Here is an 18,705-nt window from a genome sequence, read left to right as displayed (position 1 = left end):
ATGCGTTACTCGTTGAAAAACATCACAAAAATGGTTCATAGTTTTGAAAACCCAGAAATTGAGTTAAAATAATACCATTAAAACCCAAAAAATGGATTGCTCTGCATAAAAATTATTTTAAAAATTTAACCCAACACTCGCAACTCATAAATTGGGTTATCAAAATAACCCAGCATTTTTTTTTTGTGAGTACTGAGTTTGTCTTGCACAGTCTTTATCCGTACGATATCGCAGACGATATGCAAATTTCTGTCGGGAATGTTTGTCAAAAAGCGAAGTACAACCGTACTTTTCGGACGGTGTCCATCAAAACCTAACACTATTTAGATAATTGATGAGCCTTTTGTCTGCTTTTTGCGTATTGCCGCAGCATGTTGGGGACATTCAGGAGTGCTTCATGTCAATATTTGCCTGTACTTTCATTTTTTATGCTTTTATTTTATATAAAATTGTTGTGGGTTACATGTGCTAAGTTGTATTTCTGGGCTGAATAAGTCAAAAAATCCAATAAAGAAATGTTTAAAATAAAAAACTAAACATTATTATTGTCAGGTTTGTCACTGACAGTTTTGTTATGTTTTGGTTTTCCCTCTGTCTTTATTTCCTGTAAGCGCTCTTATTTTGGTTCAGTTTCCTGCTAGTCTACCTGAGCGCTGTTCCCCTCAGCTGCGGCTGATTGGCACCTGGCCACACCTGGTGTCAATCAGCCAGCTACTATTTAAACCTGCCTTGCCCTCCAGTCTGTGCTGGAGTATTGTCTACCTGTCCTTGTCGATGTGATTGTCGTTACTACTTGTCATCGTAGCGGTAAGCTGTCCCTGATAGCTATTTGTGGTTTGCTTTCTCCTAGCTTCTTGTTTTCCTGTTAGCCAGATCTTGTTAGCTGTTAGTAGTAATGGGTTGATGAGGCGTCATGAAGCGTTTCGACACATTGCAAAACTGTATTGATACTGTGTCGATACTGTGTCACTAAATACTGACATCTGCTGGACATTAAAAATCCCTACAAGCGAACTATGGACCGACTCAACTGACACTGATTTTATGCCCTAGTACAGGTGTCACCAACCTTTTTGAAACCAAAAACTACTTCTTGGGTACTGATTAATGCGAAGGGCTACCAGTTTGATACACACTTGAATAAATAAATATATTGTCATTTGTAAGTTACACGTAAGTGTGATTTAAACAAGAATAGCTAAATAAATAAATTTATATATATAAAAAAATGGGTATTTCTGTCTGTCATTCCGTCGTACATTTTTTTTTCCTTTTACGGAAGGTTTTTTGTAGAGAATAAATGATGAAGAAAACACTTAATTGAACGGTTTAAAAGAGGAGAAAACACGAAAAAATTTAAAATAAAATTCAATTTCGACTCTTTAAAATTCTAAATTCAACCGACAAAAAGAAGAGAAAAACTAGCTAATTTGAATCTTTTTGAAAAAATTTAAAAAAGAATTTATGGAACATCATTAGTAATTTTTCCTGATTAAGATACATTTTAGAATTTTGATGACATGTTTTTAAATTGGTTAAAATCCAATCTGCACTTTGTTAGAATATTTAACAAATTGGACCAAGCTATATTTCTAACAAAGACAAATCAGTATTTCTTCTAGATTTTCCAGAACAAAAATTTTAAAAGAAATTCAAAATACTTTGAAAGAAGATTTAAATTTGATTCTACAGATTTTCTAGATTTGCCAGAATAATTGTTTTGAATTTTAATCATAGTAAGTTTGAAGAAATATTTCACAAATATTCTTCGTCGAAAAACCAGAAGCTAAAATATTTATTATTCTTTACAATAAAAAAAACAAAAACATTTACTTGAACATTGATTTAAATTGTCAGGAAAGAGGAAGAAATTTAAAAGGTATATTTGTTTAAAAATCCTAAAATAATTTTTAAGGTTGTATTTTTTCTCTAAAATTGTATTTCTAAAAGTAATAAGAAGCAAAGTAAAAAATAAATGAATTTATTTAAACAAGTGAAGACCCATCCATCCATCCATTTTCTACCGCTTATTCCAAGTGAAGACCAAGTCTTTAAAATATTTTCTTGGATTTTCAAATTCTATTTGAGTTTTGTCTCTTTTAGAATTAAAAATGTCGAGCAAAGCGAGACCAGCTTGCTAGTAAATAAATACAATTTAAAAAATAGAGGCAGCTCACTGGTAAGTGCTGCTCTTTGAGCTATTTTTAGAACAGTACAGCGGGCGACTCATCTGGTCCTTACGGGCTACCTGGTGACCGCGGGCACCGCGTTGGTGACCCCTGCCCTAGTATATACAATAATATAAACCAAGTCATTGTATTTCATTTAGGATTATTTCATATCTTCATTTAAATAAAAATATATTTTTGTCTTTTTTAGATACAGTCAATAAATAATGTGAACATGTATCATTACATGGAAATCTAAGAGAACGTGTTGTGGATGATTGTGGACTGGGAATTTTTTTTATTTTATTTTTTACACATTTAAAAAAAAAAAAAAAAAAAAAAAAAGTTTTTCCGACGTATTACATTTTAGACTATTTCTCTTCTTAGTTATTATTTCACCGGCTGTAGAAAAGAGCCGCTCACAGGGCACAGAAGAGGCGTCAGTGCGACACAGTTCGCGTATCGGTCACGTTACCAAAACAGCTCATGATCGGTCACGTGACTTTCTAAAAGCGGTACGCGCACCGACACAGGGTTTTGCTCTATGAGCTCGACGCATGCGCCGATGCATCGGTGTTGCAGGACCCATCACTACTATTTGTAGTTTGCTTTCTCCTAGCTTCTTGTTTTCAATCAATCAACCAGATCCTGTTAGCCGTTAGCTAGTGATGGGTTGATGAGGCGTCATGAAGCGTTTCGACACATTGCAAAACTGTATTGATACTGTGTCGATACTGTGTCACTAAATACTGACATCTGCTGGACATTAAAAATCCCTACAGGCAACCTATGGACCGACTCAACTGACACTGATTTTATGACCTAGTACAGTGGTTCTCAAATGGAGGTACGTGTACCCCTGGGGGTACTTGAAGGTATGCCGAGGGGTACGTGAGATTTTTTTTTAAATATTCTAAAAATAGCAACAATTCAGAAATCCTTTATAAATATATTTATTGAATAATACTTCAACAAAATATGAATGTAAGTTCATAAACTCAGTGAAGCACAAGCTCAGGTTTGTCACTAAAATGTCTGTCAAAAAGAACTGTGAAAAGAAATGCAACAATGCAATATTCAGTGTTGACAGCTAGATTTTTTGTGGACATGTTCCATAAATATTGATGTTAAAGATTTTTTTTTGTGAAGAAATGTTTAGAATTAAGTTCATGAATCCAGATGGATCTCTATTACAATCCCCAAAGAGGGCACTTTAAGTTGATGATTACTTCTATGTGTAGACATCTTTATTTATAATTGAATCACTTGTTTATTTTTCAACAAGTTTTTAGTTATTTTTATCTTTTTTTCCAAATAGTTCAAGAAAGACCACTACAAATGAGCAATATTTTGCACTGTTATACAATCTAATAAATCAGAAACTGATGACATAGTGCTGTATTTTACTTCTTTATCTTTTATTTTTTTCAACCAAAAATGCTTTGCTCTGATTAGGGGGTACTTGAATTAAAAAAAAAATCACAGGGGGTACATTGCTGAAAAAAGGTTGAGAACCACTGACCTAGTACCGGTATATACAATAATATAAACCAAGTCATTGTATTTCATTTAGGATTATTTAATAACTTCATTTAAATAAAAATATATTTTTTGTCTTTTTTAGATACAGTCAATAAATAATGTGAACATGTATCATAACATGGAAATCTAAGAGAACGTGTTGTGAATGAGGATGCTTGTGGACCTGGAATTAAAAAAAAATTTTTTTTTACACATTTTTATTTAAAAAAAAAACAGTTTTTCTAACGTATTCAATTTTAGACGCTTTCTCTTCTTAGTTATTATTTCTCCGGCTGTAGAAAAGAGCCGCTCACAGGGCACAGAGGAGGCGTCAGTGCGACACAGTTCGCGTATTGGTCACGTGACCAAAACAGCTCATGATCGGTCACGTGACTTTCTAAAAGCGGTACGCGCACCGACACAGGGTTTTGCTCTATGAGCTGGACGCATGCGCCGATGCATCGGTGTTGCCGGACCCATCACTAGCCGTTAGCTATTTCCAGTTTTTCTGTTTGCTGGTTCCTGTTTTCAGTTTGGCTATTCCTAGTTCCTGGTTTGTGTTTTTTCTTTATTGTGGACATTAAATCATGTTTTCCTGCACCAATCCTGCCTTCTCTTGGGGTTCGTCACCCAACACTTCGTGACAATTATCTTTGTAACGGCACTTTTCTTGACACAGATCTACAAACCCCAAAACCAGTGAAGTTAACACGTTGTGTAAATGGTAAATAAAAACAGAATACAATGATTTGCAAATCCTTTTCAACTTATATTCAATTGAATAGACTGCAAAGACAAGATATTTAATGTTCACACTGGAAAACTTTGTTGTTTTTTGCAAATATTAGCTCATTTGGAATTTGATGCCTGCAACATGTTTAAAAAAAGCTGGCACAAGTGGCAAAAAAGACTGAGAAAGTTGGGGAATGCTCATTAAACACTTATTTGGAACACCCCACAGGTGAACAGGCTAATTGGGAACAAGTGGGTGCCATGATTGGGTATAAAAGCAGCTTCCATGAAATGCTCAGTCATTCAGAAACAAGGATGGGGCGAGGGTCACAACTTTATGAACAAATGCGTGAGCAAATTGTCGAACAGTTTAAGAACAACATTTCATAACCAGCTACTGCAAGGAATTTAGGGATTTCACCATCTACGGTCTGTAATATCAAAAGGTTCAGAGAATCTGGGGAGAAATCCCTGCACGTAAGCGATGGTGTTACAGACCTTCGATCCCTCAGGCGGTACTGCATCAAAAAGCGACATCAGTGTGTAAAGGATATCACCACATGGGCTCAGGAACACTTCAGAAAACCACTGTCAGTAACTACAGTTGGTCGCTACATCTGTAAGTGCAAGTTAAAACTCTTCGATGCAATTCCTTTTGGGAGGACATTTTTGACACAATTGGAAAAGCATACGGTCAAAAGTTTCCTCCCAACCCATTATCAGCCATTTTTGGCGTATGCCCCGATAACATGTGCCCGGTACCACTAAAACGCGCTGTTGCTTTTACGACCTTGCTGGCCAGGCGATTGATCTTGTTTAATTGGAAGCTGGCTCGCCCGCCATCACACGGCCGTTGGATTAGAGAGGTTCTCTACAATCTAAAACTGGAAAAACTTAGGTTTTCGCTAAAAGGCTCGGCTCAAGCATTTGAAAGCTCATGGAGTCCTTTCTTGCTGTATGTCAACTCTCTTGACCTATGCCCAGACGCAGATGAGGAATAATCTCAGTTTTATTTATTAGTATTATTTTATTTTATTATATATTATTATTATTATTAAATTTTTATTTTTATTTTATTATTATTATTATATATATATTTTTTTTATACATATATATATATTTTTTTCTCCCTCTCTCTTCTTTTCAGCCCGTCTGTCTGTCTCTGGCCTTGTGTGTGTGTGTGTGTGTGTGTGTGTGTGTGTGTGTGTGTGTGTGTGTGTGTGTGTGTGTGTGTGTGTGTGTGTGTGTGCGTGTGCGTGTGAGTGAGAATGTGTCTGTCTTTGTCGTCTTACTTGTTATATAATTGTGCCATTTGTCCCTCGTTGGTGGGACCTGAGTGGGGTGGGAGGGTGGGTGGGTGGTTTGGGTTTTAAGGGAAAGGGTCTGAATAATTTACTGACTTTAAAATTGTACTGTTTCGACTTGCACTTTTTTTCTGTCTATTTGAAAATGCCAATAAAAAAAGTTGGAAAAAAAACAAAAAACTCTTCTATGCAAAACGAAAGCCATTTATCAACAACACCCAGAAACGCTGCCGGCTTCTCTGGGCCCGAGCTCATCTAAGATGGACTGATGCAAAGTGGAAAAGTGTTTGACGTGTCCACATTTCAAATTGTTTTTGGAAACTGTGGACGTGGTGTCCTCCGGAACAAAGAGGAAAAGAACCATCCGGATTGTTCTAGGCGCAAAGTTGAAAAGCCAGCATCTGTGATGGTATGGGGGTGTATTAGTGCCCAAGACATGGGTAACTTACACATCTGTGAAGGCGCCATTAATGCTGAAAGGTACATACAGGTTTTGGAGCAACATTTGTTGCCATCCAAGCAACGTTATCATGGACGCCCCTGCTTATTTCAGCAAGTCAATGCCAAGCCACGTGTTACAACAGCGTGGCTTCATAGTAAAAGAGTGCGGGTACTAGACTGGCCTGCCTGTAGTCTTCCATTGAAAATGTGTGGCACATTATGAAGCCTAAAATACCACAACGGAGACCCCCGGACTGTTGAACAACTTAAGCTGTACATCAAGCAAGAATGGGAAAGAATTCCACCTGAGAAGCTTCAAAAATGTGTCTCCTCAGTTCCCAAACGTTTACTGAGTGTTGTTAAAAGGAAAGGCCATGTAACACAGTGGTAAAAATGCCCCTTTTTGCAATGTGTTGCTGCCATTAAATTCTAAGTTCATGATTATTTGCAAAAAAATAAAATGTTTCTCAGTCTTTGCAGTCTATTCAATTGAATATAAGTTGAAAAGGATTCGCAAATCATTGTATTCTGGTTTTTATTTGCGAACTTCACTGGTTTTGGGTTCTGTAGATTGTGCCGATACAAGAACATGTCTGACAAATATGAAATATATTTTAATAATTGTGCGTGTAACTGTTTAGCCTAAAATTAGCCTCATTTTCTGTTTATATTTGTAGGCTTATATTTAATTCAGATGAGGTCATTATATTGTATATGTAATACAGGACTTGAGTCCCGATCTAATGAGTTGATTTACATCCTGAAAAGACCTACTTTGTGGGCCAGCACTCAGCACCAAGGTCAGCTCCTTTCACTAACGCGCTGCTGTTGAAATCCACACAGCCATTTGTCACTATTAGAGCTTCTACTAAAATGTGTTATAATAACATGTGTTTTCTCCCAGTGAACACCAGCTCATGTCTGCTAAACATGCATTTTGGACGCCCACTTTCCATTTGACGGCTGACTCTGACCTTGCGAGGAAGCAAGCAGAACTGAGAGTAAACTTTTGTGTTTTTGTTTTTATCTTCTTTCAACTTGTAGTGGTGTCTCAGGTGGATGCACTGCAGGCGTCGTCACGCCGGCGCCTTCGAGAACAATCTTGAAGAAGGAAAAGATGTCATCAGGTATGGAAACGGAAGTGATTATGAATAAACAGTGTTTTGTGTTCGGCTTCAAAAGATTCAATCTGTGCTACGGTTATGAAGAGAAAGAAAACGTTAACAATTGAAGACTTGGTTGTGTCATGTCTGTGTGATCATGTTTTGTTTTAGTAATGTTTGGTTTTATTTTTGGACTTTTTGTGCACTTTTGTTTTGTTTTGTCACCATAGTTACCCATTAGTTTCACCTGTCATGTCACGCACCTGTTTTGAGTCACGCACCTGTTGTTAATCATGTCTGTGTTATTTAAGCTTTTCATTTTCTGTTGTTCGTCCCGGTGTCATATCCTTTCTAACCCTGCTATCCTCTCGTTTCAAGCCCTGTTCACGGTCCCATGCCACAGTAAGTGTTTTGTTATTTCGTGTTCAGTTTCTGCCTTTGTGCAAGTTTTGTTTTCATTCGCCAAGTTTTTTTTACCTCCGCCATTGTGCGCGCTTTTCGTTTATTCCTTCTTTTTTTTTTGTAAGTACATTTTTATTTAAAGACTATAAATACAAAAAAAGGAAGTAAACAAAAGGCGCGCACAATGGCGGAGAACAAACTATGAAACCAAAAAGACTATAAACATGGAACAAAAACTTACTTGGCTTGGACAAAAATAGTAGCATGAAGGATGGACATGGAAAGAAGTGTCAGGAATGGACAGAGCATAAATGTGAGGATGTCGTCAGAACGACAAACTGAAAACAATGAACTTAAATACTATAGACATGATTAACGAAAACAGGTGCGTGACTCAAAACGTGAAACAGGTGCGTGACGGGACAGGTGAAAACTAATGGTTGCTATGGTGACAAAACAAAACAAAAGTGCACAAAAAGTCCAAAAATAAAACCGAACATTACTAAAACAAAACATGATCACACAGACATGACAGGTTGTTTGTACGGCGAGGGATGTCGGTGTTTGGGAAATGACAGCATGCAAATCACTGCACAAAGACCTTCTCTACTGCGTGACGCTTTCTCTTTGCGCTTTGATTCTCTAGCATTTTGTGCACTGAGTGGAGGGTTCATGCTTTGCAGTTGGTGCTGGCCAGGTGATGCTGATTGGCTTGGAGGTAAAGCTCAATACTTCATCATTGAATGGACAAATACCCCAAATTCCGGACTATAAGCCGCTACTTTTTTTCTTCTACGTTTTGAACTGTCAGAATAATTGTATCTACCGTATTTTTCGGAGTATAAGTCGCACCTGCCGAAAATGCATTATAAAGAAGGAAAAAAACATATATAAATCACACTGTAGCCCGGCCAAACTATGAAAAAAACTGCGACTTATAGTCATACTTGCCAACCTTGAGATCTCCGATTTCGGGAGGTGGGGGGTGGTTGGGGGCGTCGCCAAGAGGGGAGGAGTATATTTGCAGCTAGAATTCACCAAGTCAAGTATTTCATATATATATATATATATATATATATATATATATATATATATACAGGTAAAAGCCAGTAAATTAGAATATTTTGAAAAACTTGATTTATTTCAGTAATTGCATTCAAAAGGTGTAACTTGTACATTATATTTATTCATTGCACACAGACTGATGCATTCAAATGTTTATTTCATTTAATTTTGATGATTTGAAGTGGCAACAAATGAAAATCCAAAATTCCGTGTGTCACAAAACTAGAATATTACTTAAGGCTAATACAAAAAAGGGATTTTTAGAAATGTTGGCCAACTGAAAAGTATGAAAATGAAAAATATGAGCATGTACAATACTCAATACTTGGTTGGAGCTCCTTTTGCCTCAATTACTGCGTTAATGCGGCGTGGCATGGAGTCGATGAGTTTCTGGCACTGCTCAGGTGTTATGAGAGCCCAGGTTGCTCTGATAGTGGCCTTCAACTCTTCTGCGTTTTTGGGTCTGGCATTCTGCATCTTCCTTTTCACAATACCCCACAGATTTTCTATGGGGCCAAGGTCAGGGGAGTTGGCGGGCCAATTTAGAACAGAAATACCATGGTCCGTAAACCAGGCACGGGTAGATTTTGCGCTGTGTGCAGGCGCCAAGTCCTGTTGGAACTTGAAATCTCCATCTCCATAGAGCAGGTCAGCAGCAGGAAGCATGAAGTGCTCTAAAACTTGCTGGTAGACGGCTGCGTTGACCCTGGATCTCAGGAAACAGAGTGGACCGACACCAGCAGATGACATGGCACCCCAAACCATCACTGATGGTGGAAACTTTACACTAGACTTCAGGCAACGTGGATCCTGTGCCTCTCCTGTCTTCCTCCAGACTCTGGGACCTCGATTTCCAAAGGAAATGCAAAATTTGCATGGTTGGGTGATGGTTTGGGGTGCCATGTCATCTGCTGGTGTCGGTCCACTCTGTTTCCTGAGATCCAGGGTCAACGCAGCCGTCTACCAGCAAGTTTTAGAGCACTTCATGCTTCCTGCTGCTGACCTGCTCTATGGAGATGGAGATTTCAAGTTCCAACAGGACTTGGCGCCTGCACACAGCGCAAAATCTACCCGTGCCTGGTTTACGGACAATGGTATTTCTGTTCTAAATTGGCCCGCCAACTCCCCTGACCTTAGCCCCATAGAAAATCTGTGGGGTATTGTGAAAAGGAAGATGCAGAATGCCAGACCCAAAAACGCAGAAGAGTTGAAGGCCACTATCAGAGCAACCTGGGCTCTCATAACACCTGAGCAGTGCCAGAAACTCATCGACTCCATGCCACGCCGCATTAACGCAGTAATTGAGGCAAAAGGAGCTCCAACCAAGTATTGAGTATTGTACATGCTCATATTTTTCATTTTCATACTTTTCAGTTGGCCAACATTTCTAAAAATCCCTTTTTTGTATTAGCCTTACACAATATTCTAATTTTGTGACACACGGAATTTTGGATTTTCATTTGTTGCCACTTCAAATCATCAAAATTAAATGAAATAAACATTTGAATGCATCAGTCTGTGTGCAATGAATAAATATAATGTACAAGTTACACCTTTTGAATGCAATTACTGAAATAAATCAAGTTTTTCAAAATATTCTAATTTACTGGCTTTTACCTGTATACAGCTAGAATTCACTGAAAGTGAAATATTTTCTTATATATATATATATACCAACCGCCATCACATTCTTATCTGTCACACTCCGTGGCCATTGTGTCTTTGTCTCAGAATTTATCGTCCCAGACGAAGGGCCTCGAACCCGTTACTTCAGAATTTATCGTACCATACGAAGGCTCTCGAACCCGTTACTTCAGAATTTTTCGTACCGTACGAAGGGTCTCGAACCCGTTACTCGTTTAGGCGACGACCAATGACCCAGGGTGAGCTACACCCAACTATTAGTTTATTCGTCAATGAAACTGCCCGTCACGGTAGTCGAGACACAATGACACGAGTTGACCACTTATTTACAACTTTTTATGTAATGGCGGACAAGGCAAAAATGCAATCAATCCATCAAAATGTCCACTCTGTGTCTGGGGTACAAACAGTGTTTGACTTACATACTTCAAGACAGACTCCTAAAGCAGATTTTAGAAAAAGGCTCTGCTTACCTTGTTTTATGTTTGGCCACTAGTGAGTCTGTCCAGAAGAGTGTAAGAGGTGTCCAATTCTCAGCATGTCGCACCGGACGAGGCCCCCAAATTGTTGCGTTTTGGACCAGTTGTTCCTCCCAGGGAATTCAAGTCACAAGTCGCTCCCAAGCTCTTTACGACACTTAAAGCTGAGTAGAAAAACCACCAGAGACAGAATAGGTATTTTGTAATATATTTGCAAAGCTTTGCAGATATACATTGAGACCAGTCCAGCATAGAACATTCAATTGCGCCGCTAAGATGGCCTGCCCCCCCCCGACCAAACCCTCTCCCCTCTTAAGTCCCTGGCAGTCATGTCTCTCTAGCCAAAACAAATGCCCATTATCGCTCTTTCTAACATTCCAAAGCTTCAAGGTTAACACACACAGTTTACTTGCAGACAAACAGAAAGAGAACAAATGGAAAAACACGAGCTGTTTTCAAATATGACTATGAAATAAAAGAAGTAACACTTAAATTCGGATATATGTAAATATCTGCCTCCGACAATATATATATATATATATATATATATATATATATATATATATATATATATATATATATATATATATATATATATATATATATATATATATATATATATATATCTCAAGAGGGACAGAGACAGTGCATGTGGATCACATGTTACCATGGCGAGAAAACATGGAGAGACTGCCAGTTATCTAGTCTCCATCAGTACAACTGGACAGTGCTGTTTCAGTTCCATCATCAGGACCATCAGTGAGTCAGACACAAACTAGTCTCATCATTGAACCAGATTCAAGGGCTGCTGAGTTGCCATCATCAGAACCCAGTTCACCCACAACAAAAACCCCACCAGTGATCCGCAGGTACCCAGAAAGGTTTCGAGTACCACCAAAAAAACTGAATCTCTGAAGACAGTATAAAAATCTGTGTTAAAGATGTACAAATACTGTTTGTATAATAAGCACGTTATTGTTTACAAAAGAGGGTTAAGAGTTCAGTACTAAAAAAAAAAAAAGAATGTGGCTTAAGTACCGTTTTTTTAATTGAGCTGCTGCATTTTTTGGGTTGGGTTGTTTATTTCTTTTGAGTAACTTCTACATTTCTAAAAGGGGAGGAATGTAATAGAGTGATCTATGTTTGTCTGTTGCCATCTCCTGGTGAATGTGGTAAGTTATCACAAAACTTTGTGTTTCCACTAGTTCACGGCGAGCAGACAAAAGCTGTCTTAGATCTTACCAAGCAAAAGGCTTTTAAAACTCCACTGTGTAGGATGGGAAGCGACATAAAGGTGCCGGTTTTTCTGATCCATTGTAATCCACAGGAAAATCTTGTCTTGACCCGAGATCTACAAAGCGGAGAGTCAGCATGACCTGACGCAAGCTCCAGGCATCTTTTCTTTGAACTGTTTTGTGACCAAAGGCGACGTCTGTTTACGACCCCCTCTCCCCTTAGAAAAAGCTGTTGCTGTCAATACGTGGACCTTGGGGGGGGTTTGTTTTCCCGGAATGCAAAGGAAAGTTGGCGCGGGCAATGCGTGAAGGTGAGTGCCGTATTTTTCGGACGATAAGTCGCAGTTTTTTTTCATAGTTTGGCCGGGGGTGCGACTTATACTCAGGAGCGACTTATGTGTGAAGTTATTAACACATTACCGTAAAATATCAAATAATATTATTTAGCTCATTCACGTGAGAGACTAGACGTATAAGATTTCATGGGATTTAGCGATTAGGAGTGACAGATTGTTTGGTAAACGTATAGCATGTTCTATATGTTATAGTTATTTGAATGACTCTTACCATAATATGTTACGTTAACATACCAGTTGGTTATTTATGCCTCATATAACGTACACTTATTCAGCCTGTTGTTCACTATTCTTTATTTATTTTAAATTGCCTTTCAAATGTCTATTCTTGGTGTTGGATTTATATACCATTTTTTTCGGAGTATAAGTCGCAGTTATTTTCATAGTTTGGCTCCAGTGCGACTTATATATGTTTTTTTCCTTCTTTGTTATGCATTTTCGGCAGGTACAACTTATACTCCGAAAAATACGGTATATAAATTTCCCCCAAAAAATGACACTTGTACTCCAGTGCGATTTATATGTTTTTTCCTTCTCTGTTATGCATTTTTGGCAGGTGCGACTTATACTCCGGTGCGACTTATACTCCGAAAAATACGGTACATGATTCATTTTTAACTCTAAACTACAAAAAAAGGTGCAAACAAAAGGCGCGCACAAAGGCGGAGATAAACTTGGCTAAGAAACAAAAAAAAACTTAGACAGAAACTATGGACAAGAAAAACTACACTTACTGTGACGTGAAAAGCATGAAAACTATGGCATGGAATACAAACATGAAATAAGTCAGCACAGAGCAAATCCAGAATGTCAGGGGTAAGATAGGATATTGTGATTCCTTGACTTTGGAGGTGAAAGGAAGCTGTCAAAGTAAAAAGCCTGTCAAAGTTCCCTACTCTGCATCTGAGTCCTATCCTTTTTACCAAGCCTGGCGTTATAATCTGGCCCCGGCTTAAATAGCAGTGACATGAGCAGTGAAAACTAATGGGTTGCTATGGTGACAAAAGTGCACAAAGAGTCCAAAAACAAAACCGAACATGACTAAAACAAAACATGACCACACAGACATGACAGTTGCCATGTAATCAGGGAAAGTCCAAATAAAAGAGGAGGCGTGCAATCCTTTTGTCAGAGTGTGGGACGACACTGTACGAGAGTACAGGTGTACACGCTCTCCTCGTTGAGCTAAATTGAATCCTGTCTCTGTTTAATTCCTTGCTTCTTTTCTGTGTAAACGATGTCATCAGGGTTTGAACCTGACATGAACCCTGCAGCTTATAAAACGACGCGGCTACTTGATGGATTTTCCTTTGCTGACGACCATAATGCCAGCAACGTTTGTAAGTTTTACAATATAACTAAAACAACTCCTACTTACTAAAGCGTCCCATGTGTGATGTCCGTAAGAGTGGTTTCATGCATATTTGTACGTGCTATCTAGGGTTGTCTCGATACTCATATTTTGGTACCGGTACCAAAATGTATTTCGATACCTTTCAAAATAAAGGGGACCACAAAAGAATGACATTATTGGCGTTATTTTAACAAAAAAAATCTTAGGGCACATTAAACAATTGCAAGTTGGTCCTTAAAGGCCTACTGAAATGCGATTTTCTTATTTAAACGGGGATAGCAGGTCCATTCTATGTGTCATACTTGATCATTTTGCGATATTGCCATATTTTTGCTGAAAGGATTTAGTAGAGAACATCGACGATAAAGTTCGCAATTTTTGGTCGCTGATAAAAAAAGCCTTGCCTGTACCGGAAGTAGCAGACGAGTAGCGTGACGTCACAGGTTGTGGAGCTCCTCACATCTGCACATTGTTTACAATCATGGCCACCAGCAGCGAGAGCGATTCGGACCGAGAAAGCGACAATTTCCCCATTAATTTGAGCGAGGATGAAAGATTCGTGGATGAGGAAAGTGAGAGTGAAGGACTAGAGGGCAGTGGGAGCGATTCAGATAGGGAAGATGCTGTGAGAGGCGGGTGGGACCTGATATTCAGCTGGGAATGACTAAAACAGTAAATAAACACAAGACATATATATACTCTATTAGCCACAACACAACCAGGCTTATATTTAATATGCCACAAATTAATCCCGCATAACAAACACCTCCCCCCTTCCGTCCATATAACCCGCCTATACAACTCAAACACCTGCACAAACAGCCCAAAGTACCGTTCACCTCCCCAAAGTTCATACAGCACATATATTTCCCCAAAGTCCCCAAAGTTACGTATGTGACATGCACATAGCGGCACGCACGTACGGGCAAGCGACCAAATGTTTGGAAGCCGCAGCTGCATGCGTACTCACGGTACCGCGTCTGCGTATCCAACTCAAAGTCCTCCTGGTAAGAGTCTCTGTTGTCCCAGTTCTCCACAGGCCAATGGTAAAGCTTGACTGTCATCTTTCGGGAATGTAAACAATGAAACACTGGCTGTGTTTGTGTTGCTGCAGCCGCCCGCAATACACCGCTTCCCACCTACAGCTTTCTTCTTTGCTGTCTCCATTGTTCATTGGAAAAAATTGCAAAAGATTCACCAACACAGATGTCCAGAATACTGTGGAATTTTGCGATGAAAACAGACGACTTAATAGCTGGCCACCATGCTGTCCCAAAATGTCCTCTACAATCCGCGACGTCACGCGCTGACGTCATCATACCGAGACGTTTTCAGCAGGATATTTCGCGCGAAATTTAAAATGGCACTTTAGTAAACTAACCCCGCTGTATTGGCATGTGTTGCAATGTTAAGATTTCATCATTGATATATAAACTATCAGACTGCGTGGTCGGTAGTAGTGGGTTTCAGTAGGCCTTTAAATAAAATAGTGAACATACTAGACAACTTGTCTTTTAGTAGTAAGTAAACAAACAGACGCCTTAATATAGCTGCTGACGTATGCAGTAACATATTGTGTCATTTATCATTCTATTATTTTGTCAACATTATAAAGGACAAGCTGTAAAAATGTATTATTAATATACTTGTTCATTTACTTTTAATATCTGCTTGTTTTCCATTTCAACATGTTGTATCTACACTTCTGTTAAAATGTAATAATCACTTATTCTTCTGTTGTTTGGATACTTTACATCAGTTTTGGATGATACCACAAATGTAGGTATCGATCCGATACCAAGTAGTTACAGGATGATACATTGGTCATATTCAAAGTCCTCATGTGTCCAGGGACGTATTTCCTGAGTTTATAAACATAATACTAATTTTAAAAAAAAGGAAAAATGATTTTATGACGATAAAAAAATATAGATGTAATCATAGTAGTATCGACTAGATGCGCTCTTGTACTTGGTATCATTACAGTGGATGTTAGGTGTAGATCCACCCATGGCATTCGTTTACATTGTATCCTCCTACGGTGTGTAGTGAAGCATGTTTAGCTATTCCTCGTCCTGCAGGGATGATACTTGTAAGAAACTCACTTTATTTGTCGCCGTGGAGACGAGGATTAGTGATTTAGAAGTAGCTAAAACACTGTGGATGGATGTTAGCCACTAGCTAGCTAGCCATGTCTTAAAGCACCTCTTCCTGAGGGCGTTTCAGTGTTATAACTTCACCTTTATCTTTACTTTTTAAAGCCAAAATGCGTCCGTTCTCCCTTTTTTGTCTACACACTGTGTCTGCTTGTAAGTACTCTGTGTGTGTGCGCTGCCGAACATGCTCCTCTGCTTGTAAAACCAGCAATGTCATCGGTACTTTTCAAACAGCGTATAGTACCGTTTTTGATTCATTAGTACCGCGATACTATACCAGTACCGGTATACCATACAACCCTAGCTTGGAGTTAAAGCTCAATACTTCATAAATGTAATGGACAAATACCGTAAATCCCTAACTATATGCCGCTACTTTTTGTGTACGTTTTGAACCCTGCAGCTTATAAAATGGTGCGGCTACTTGATGGATTTTTTTTTGTTGACGACCATAATGCAAGCAGCGTTTGTAAGTTTTACAATATAACTAAAACAATTCTGACTTACTAAAGTGTGATGTCTGTATGAGTGTTTTCATGCATATGTGTACGTGCTTTCGTTATGTAATGACGCTAGCGTTGTTAGCTAATATGCTAACATGTTTACAAGCGTCTGTGTTAGTATTATTACCTGACAATAGAATTCTGTTTGTATTGTTTCAGTTTCACAAATTCCTCAGTAAATTCACCAAAACGTCACCGTGGAGTTATTGAGACTTCTGTTTTGTTTGACCAGCCGTTTTACTGCCGTGTTACAGATGCCGTTTGGAAACAATTAAGGTATGTAAATAAACATTTACAGAATATTTCTGTGTAAATAACTTATTTCACAACGTATATATATCTGTGGCCTTTTGTAATATATGGGGGGAAAAAATTTCCCTTAAATTTTGTGGGTGCGGCTAGTATACCAGTGAGCTCTATAGTCCGCAATAGGGCTGGGCAATATGGACCAAAACTAATATCCCTGTATTTTTGGCCGAATTGGGATTATACGATATGAATCGGTATTTTTAAACAAATTGAGCTAAGTGTTTAGTTTAAACTCAACACCACATAAACTGTTGTGTTCTGAAAAATTACTTTTAAAAAGTAATTAATTATAGTTACTGTCAGGTTCAAACACTGATGACATCTATTAAACAGACAAAGAAGCAAGGAATTAAACAGAGACAGAACCTTGTACAGTGTCCCACCACGCTCTCACGAAAGATTGTACGCCTCCTCCTTTATTTGGACTTTCCCTGATTACATGGCAACAGCTGTTTCTAAAGGAAGGGGGTCGTAAACAGCCGCTGCCTTTGGTCACAAAACAGTTCAAAGAAAAGGTGCTGCTTCCTCTCCGCTTTGTAGATCTCGGGTCAAGACAAAGTCTTCCTGTGGATTACAATAGATCAAAGAAACCGACACCTTCATGTCGCTTCCCATCCTACACAGTGGAGTTTTACAAGCCTTTTGCTTGGTAAGATCAAAGACAGCTTTTGTCTGCTCGCCGGGAACTCATTGAAACACAAAGTTTTGTGATAACTTAGATACAATTATTCTGACAGTTACTCATAACTTAACCAAAAGGGTAATTTAATTACAAATGGAATTACTCTTTAATAGTAATGTAATTAATTACTAGGGAAAATAATTAACCAGTTACTTAAAAAAAATGTTGTCATATGCGGTTGAGAGAAGTTTATGAGAGCATCGTGTGCGTGCTTGTGGGTCCTTTAAAGAGCCGTGTCTGTTGCCAAGCGACGTGTGACGTCAGCGAGGGTTTCATCTGAACTGTATTTGTTAGCTTTTAACAGTTAGCAACGGCAGTTTGTCGGCTCTGATTGTTTTACTCTTTTTTTAATTCAAGAAAATGTTTTTAATTTATTTATCTTATTTATTTATTTATTTATTTTTAAGTACCTTATCTTTACCATACCTGGTTGTCCAAATTAGGCATAATGTGTTAATTCCACGACTGTATATATCGTATTGGTTGATATCGGTATCGGTAATTAAAGAGTTGGACAATATCGGATATCGGCAAAAAGCCATTATGGGACATCCCTAATTGACTTTGTTGTTGCTAATATTCATCTTTATTTCACTACTTTTGGATTGTGTCAGGCTTGGTAAAAATGATAGGACTCAGATGCAGAGTAGGGAACTTAGACAGGCTTTTATTTTGACAGCTTCCTTTCACCTCCAAAGCCAAGGAATACAATATCTATTTTAACCAAAAACTAATCGGCAAAAAAGGTTCCAAAAAAATAGGAACAACCGAAAATCACTCCGAACGGAGGAAAACACCAAAGCAAAGACAAACTATAATTGGCGCCGTATATGCTATTAAATGTATAAACAAAAAAACGCTCCATCAGGAGGAAGAAACAACAGATATGAAAAATTCTACACTATCTAAACTAATAAAGTTTTAACAAAAATAGTCACTCAAAAATTTGAGGAAAGAATGAAAAATAACTGAAACTCATCACTTCGGCTGAATAAACTAAATAACAAAAAATCCCTCTGCTGAGGAGGAAGAAAGGAAAACTCAAAATAGCAACGAAGGGATTCAGGATCAAGGAACATAAGCACAAGACGAGGCAAGGCAAGACAAGGCATGTACATGGACATGGACATGGAAGCTAGAGAGCACGAATAAACGAGACAATCTGGCACAGAACAAAGGGAGGAGTGGGCTTATAAGACACATGAGGGTAATAGGGAACAGGTGGAAACAATCAGGGAACCGGGATACGGT

The 18,705-nt window shown here is 38.4% G+C and overlaps 1 protein-coding gene across 1 annotated transcript in view; it reads left to right on the top strand.

Moving 5' to 3' along the window:
- The first annotated feature begins 7,210 nt into the window (after positions 1-7,210).
- The window catches only part of pif1 (PIF1 5'-to-3' DNA helicase homolog (S. cerevisiae)), a 148,520-nt gene continuing 137,025 nt past the window's right edge, over positions 7,211-18,705 (top strand). Inside the window, exon 1 of the mRNA XM_072912875.1 lies at positions 7,211-7,293. The gene's annotated coding sequence lies outside the window, so the exon portion shown is untranslated. The remainder of the gene's footprint in view (positions 7,294-18,705) is intronic.

This window comes from Nerophis lumbriciformis, linkage group LG03 (genome assembly GCF_033978685.3).
Source record: "Nerophis lumbriciformis linkage group LG03, RoL_Nlum_v2.1, whole genome shotgun sequence".
NCBI classification, from domain to species: domain Eukaryota; kingdom Metazoa; phylum Chordata; class Actinopteri; order Syngnathiformes; family Syngnathidae; genus Nerophis; species Nerophis lumbriciformis.
Note: the sequence above shows the minus strand (reverse complement) of the source record. Positions and strands in the feature narration are given on the sequence as shown.